The sequence below is a fragment of the Mytilus galloprovincialis genome, chromosome 11 (assembly GCF_965363235.1).
Source record: "Mytilus galloprovincialis chromosome 11, xbMytGall1.hap1.1, whole genome shotgun sequence".
NCBI classification, from domain to species: Eukaryota; Metazoa; Mollusca; class Bivalvia; order Mytilida; family Mytilidae; genus Mytilus; species Mytilus galloprovincialis.
The window spans coordinates 73614832-73620692 of NC_134848.1; positions in this window are offsets into that span (position 1 = coordinate 73614832).

Below are 5861 nucleotides of genomic sequence, written 5' to 3' on the forward strand. Positions count from 1 at the left end.
TTTTATTTATAGCACAAGTTTTACAAGGCAAGATTATTCACCCTTTTCGCCCTACAAATCAAATGGTTGCCTCCTTACACCTACACGAGCTAAAACATATACATATGAACATTTGATATCATTTATTTTGTGTGACAACTCTTCACCAATGACCTGAGTGAAAGGTTGACATGGGCAGATCCAGAAATTTCCACTTTTTTAATTTTTTGTTGTTTTTTTGGGGGGGGGGGGGGGGGGGGGGGCAGAGGGGGATGCTTGCTCCAGTCATGCTTCAGTGATTCCCTATATAATCAACAAAATATTTCACACCAAAAAGGGGGGGCGGGGCTTTCTCCTTAATAAGAAATCTCTGTTTTCAGGCATAGGCTATGAAAACGGCTAATGAGTTTTCAGATGCTTTACATTAAAATACATCATGTACATACATGTGACATACACAATTATATATAAATGTAGAATCAAATCTTGATAAATGTATGTAGTTGAAATTGTTAGCTTTAAACATTAAAAAAATGAACTCCCAAAGTTTAAACACAATTAAGAATGACCATGTACATGATGTAGTCTGTAATGTATGCCATTGCCATGAAGCTAGATCATTGTAGGTAAACTGTAAATCTTTGTCGCCAGTCACCCCAAGTTTGATTTAAATTAGGGAGCTACCATTTGATTTTTATGGGGGGGCTAGGATGAAATTTGAAAAAAATAGGCAGAACAGGAGTTTTGACAGTCAGGGGACTTACTGAAATAGGTGATTTTTAAATCACTTATTCGAGTAGCAAAATTGTGGTTTTGTCACAAATTGAAATTTTGTATTTTTTTCCAAATTTTAAACACATCTGGTTTAAATAATATCTTTTAATTAGTAAAATTTAAAAAAAATAAACTTTTTGCTTCTTTTAAGTAGAAAGGTTTCTGCCTTTGATGCTATCATTTAGCTGAAAATTCTATTTTAGTTGAAAAAATGCTATAATAATGGCTTTACATAATGAACTGATACTTTCTTCAAAGATTTTTCCCAGCAGTGGGAGTATTTTTCCTGTGAAGTTCAAGGTTTCATCTTTCAGATTATGTAATAAAATTCTACTGTTGCGATAAAAATCTCACTGTTCAGGGGTGTTGAAATTAGTAGGGATAATTAAAAGAATGATACTTAAAGAAGTGATTTTTGGGAAGGAAATTGAGGTCTGATACTTAAACAAGTGATTTTTATGTCATTATCCTAGATTTAGTACAAGGTCATCACCTGAAATGACCTGGTCATCCTAGACAACACAGATGTTGGTTCTGATAAGTTTAGAAACATAATTAGTCCCTGGATCATTAGTATTCTATATTTAAAGCTACAATAAAATTAAATCACTTCTTCTAGTGATTAATTTGTACTACTTAAATAGGTGATTATTAAAGAAAGACAACTCTAACTTCCAACCTTTATGGAAATAATGTTACTTAAATCAGTGATTTAGAAAATCACTCATTTAAGTAAGTCCCCTGACTGTTTGAGAAAAAAAAAGGCAGGATGAGACACTAGCAAAAAAGTCAGGACGACAATTTAGGTAAAAAAAGTCAGGATAAACTAAAAAAAAGAAAGGCAGGAACGAACAGAGTGAAAAATAAAAAGGCAGGACAGAGATTACAGCTAAAAAAAAATGCAGGATAAAATTTTTCATCCTAGCCCCCCCCCCCCCCCCATAAAAATCAAATGGTAGCTCCCTTAGTCAAGTATATATCTACTCTATTAGGTCTCTAGTTTGGATAGTGTATAACTTGCAAATTAAAATCATACTCCTTCCAAATTTCTTTCTTTAAAATATTATGGATGAAATAGCAAGTAAAGAATGAATTAAATAGGATGAAATGTGTCAATTTTTTTGGTAAAGTAGTATGTCTGAAGTTGTCAAACTTAATGATAGACCCTTCAGGGGCGGATCCAGTCATTTTAAAAAGGGGTTTCCTAACCCAGGACAAAAAGGGGGGGGGGGTAATTACATGTCCCCATTCAAATGCATTGATAGTCCAAAAAAGGGGGGTCTTTGACACATTCCCCATTCCCATTCTTAATTTTATCATGTAGTCGTCGTAGTCTGAAGACACTTGGTTTTCGCATAATTACTTTTAGTATAAGTTAACAGAAATCTATGAAACTCAAACACAGGGTTTGTGACCAGAGTTTTTGTCCAGAGTTTAGAAATTACATGAATTAGGGGCCAAAAGGGGCCAATATTAAACTTTGTTTGATTTTATAGAAAATTGAATTATTGGGGTTCTTTGATATATATATTCCAAATCTAACTGTGTATTAAGCTTCCTAGTTTTTTGGTCCTGTTTAAATTGGTCTATCTTAAGGTTCAAAGGGTCCAAAATTAAACTTATTTTGATTTTAATAATATTTAAATTCTTGGTGTTCTTTAATCATGTTAATATGCTGAATCTGAATATTTACTTAGATTTTTAGTATGGGCCCAAATTTCAAGTTGGTCCAAATTGGGGTCCAATATTTTACTTTGTTTGATTTCCAAAAAATTGAATATATGGGGTTCTTTGATATGCTGAATCTAACCATTCATTTAGATTTTTGATATTTTGGCCCGTTAACAAATTGGTCCACATTGAGATCTAAAGGGTCCAAAATTGAACTTTATTTGATTTCATCAAATAATGAATTATTTGGGTTCTTTGATCATGTTGATATGCTGCATCTAACCATGTATTAAGATTTTGAATATTGGACCATTTTAGAGGTTAATTGTCAATTTAAAATTTTTAAGTACTTGGACCGCATTCATTCAATGTCAGAAACCTATGCTGCATCAACTATTGAATCACAATCCAAATTTACAATTCAGAGTTGTATCCATAAAATTGAGAATGGAAATGGGGAATTTGTCAAAGAGACAACAATCCGACCAAATAAAAAAACAACAGCAGAAGGTCACCAACAGGTCTTCAATGTAGCAAGAAATTCCCGCACCCAGAAGCGTCCTTCAGCTGGCCCCTAAACAAATATATACTAGTTCAGTGATAATGAACGCCATACTAATTTCCAAAGTGTACACAAGAAACTAAAATTAAAATAAAACAAGACTTACAAAGGCCAGAGGCTCCTGACTTGGGCCAGGCGCAAAATGCGGCGGGGTTAAACATGTTTGTGAGATCTCAACCTCCCCCTATACCTCTAACCAATGGAGAAAAGTTTGAATTGAATGTTGTGTCCATACTTGCTCCAACTGTTCAGGGTTTAAAGTGTACGTTTGTATCAAGCTGAGCCATGCATAGCATTCTTATTGGTTATTTATATATTAATTTGAAATTTTGACGAGTGAGACACATACAGATTATACAGTGTAAACAATATTTCAGAGTTTAAGGTAGTCAAGCAAAACAAATCATAGAAGAATAGTTGAATCATGTTTTTGTTGTCCAATGAAAAATAAGTACGAACACCAAGAAAAAGTATGGGAATGTTTGTTTTTTAAACTATTGACCAGGGTGAAAGTCTTTGAAAGTCATGACTGACAAAAAGTTTGTGAAATGAAATAGCACAAATATTCCATTCTTGTTAAATATTATTGTATATAAAGAAAATACTGATGTTTAATAATAGTTTTTACCCTGTTTATGTTTTATAGGACAAGAAATATAGAAAAATAATGAAAAATATAAACAGTTTCAATAGAAATGAGCGACAAAACAAGATAAACAGAATACAACAAGGCCTAAACGGTAAGACCACTTCTATATACTGTAAATTCAGAAATTATTGCTTGCCTTTATTATTGTGATTTTTCAGGGAATGGACAACTTATTGTGATTACAAAAAAAATCTGCATCAATTATATATCATGTATATACATGATATATATATGTTTCTGTTATCAAAATATGATTTCTTATTTTTGCGATATTCACCCAGTCACATTAATCGCATTACTAAAAACCTCTGGATAAATTCTGAATTACAGTAATAAACATGATAAAAGTAATTGCCTTTGAATGATGACTCTTATAAAAATAAGAAGATGTGGTATGGTAAATGAGTGACTTATCCACCAGAGTTCAAAGAAGTGGATGCAAGAAATTAAAGGCCAATGATGGGCTGGCCTTCAATAATGAGACAACACTTCCTTTATAGGTCAGCCAATAAAGATCCCAACATGAAAAGATTTAAACAATCCAATTTAGTTCAACATGTTCAAAAACAATAACAATTAATAAAAAAATATCATGTCTGTGAGCACTCAACCTCTTACCTGACCATAATATAGGACAGTGGTTCAAATAACACAGCATATGAACATTCTATAGCAACTTTTGCAAGTGGCTAAACTTTAAATATCACTGCAAGGCACTAAACAACGAATATTAAATCTTGGACACAAAGCACTGAAATAAGAGAACTCATATAAAGCATGACAAGTAAGAACATCAAATGAAAGTTTCTCAAATGTTAAAGTCATATGAAACGAGTGAGTGATGAAAAATAAAGTTTGTCCAACTTTTGAACCAATGCATGTATACATCATAAACTTAGTCCTCTGTGCACGATTTTATCATTATTTTCACAAGTATATCATATAAATCGTCAATTTTTATTTCTCTCTGTTTGTTATGATTTAACAAATAATGCTGCTCATTAAATGCCGTGTTTTGAAGCTGAGTTTTACCGATTGCCACCTTATAGTAAACAAATCACAAAAAGCATGGGTATTGAGCACGTGTTTAACATGTATAATCAGCTATTTGTTTATTTCAATGACAGATCCTTGCATATTGTGGTCACCGGATTTTTACGAGGAGGGTTATGCTCGGGTCACTATGTATATGGAAAATATGTATCGGCGAATTGCTTCCTGGAAGCAAGCAATTAAAAATAAGTAAAAAAACATAATTATTATACATATTTTTTTTTAATTTGAGGTTTCTTATGACTTTAATTAAAACATGATAAAATAAGCCTATTTATATTGCTGTTTTTTTCTCCATTTATCATGTTTATAACTTTTTATTTTTATTTTGTGTATTTATAGGTCAGATATCTTGGTTTTTATGATCATCGTCAGGTCCTGCAAGTCTATACTGAAGAGGAAACTTATTTGTTAATACTTTTCTACATAATGTGCTAATTGGATTAATTAATGTGAAATGAACTCAATTGTGTGTTTTTCTGGAAAAAGAAATAGAAAAAATTCTACAAAATTGCTATAAACAAAATGGAGTACTATCAAAGATGCACAAGGACACAATGGTGTAAAATGTAACAACCTACATATTCACTGATGGATTATGGAGAAATTAAGAAAAAAAATAGTGTCTTTGTCATGTTTGTTGTCGAAATAAACACATGCGTTATCCATTTATGTACATAATATTATGTACATGGCTCTCCATCATATTAAATATACAGAGAAGATGTTTGAAGAACAAGTTGCCAAAATTTATTCAACCAATTGAAGGAAGATGTCTTGTGAATGGAATTATTTATGCACTGAACTGTTATGTAGGGGGTAGAATAATTATACACAGCAGCTGAAACAGAAGACAAGTTAATTTGACATGAAAAGTGTTTATCTTATATAATCTTTTGTATCAACATGATCAATAATTCAGTCTAGGAGAAAATATATTTATACTGTTTGTCAATGTTTGTACTGTTATGAAATTTTTATAGAGGAAAAACATTTCCTTAAGGGAAATTTGATGTTCAGAAATTTCCTTAGAGGAAATTTGAAGAACAATGATTTCCTTAGAGGAAATTTCCTCAAAGGAAAATTTGAAGCGGCAAATTTCCTCAAAAGAAAAAGAATTTCCTCAAAGGAAATAATTATGCAGCAAATTCCCTAAGGGAAATCTTTTTCCCT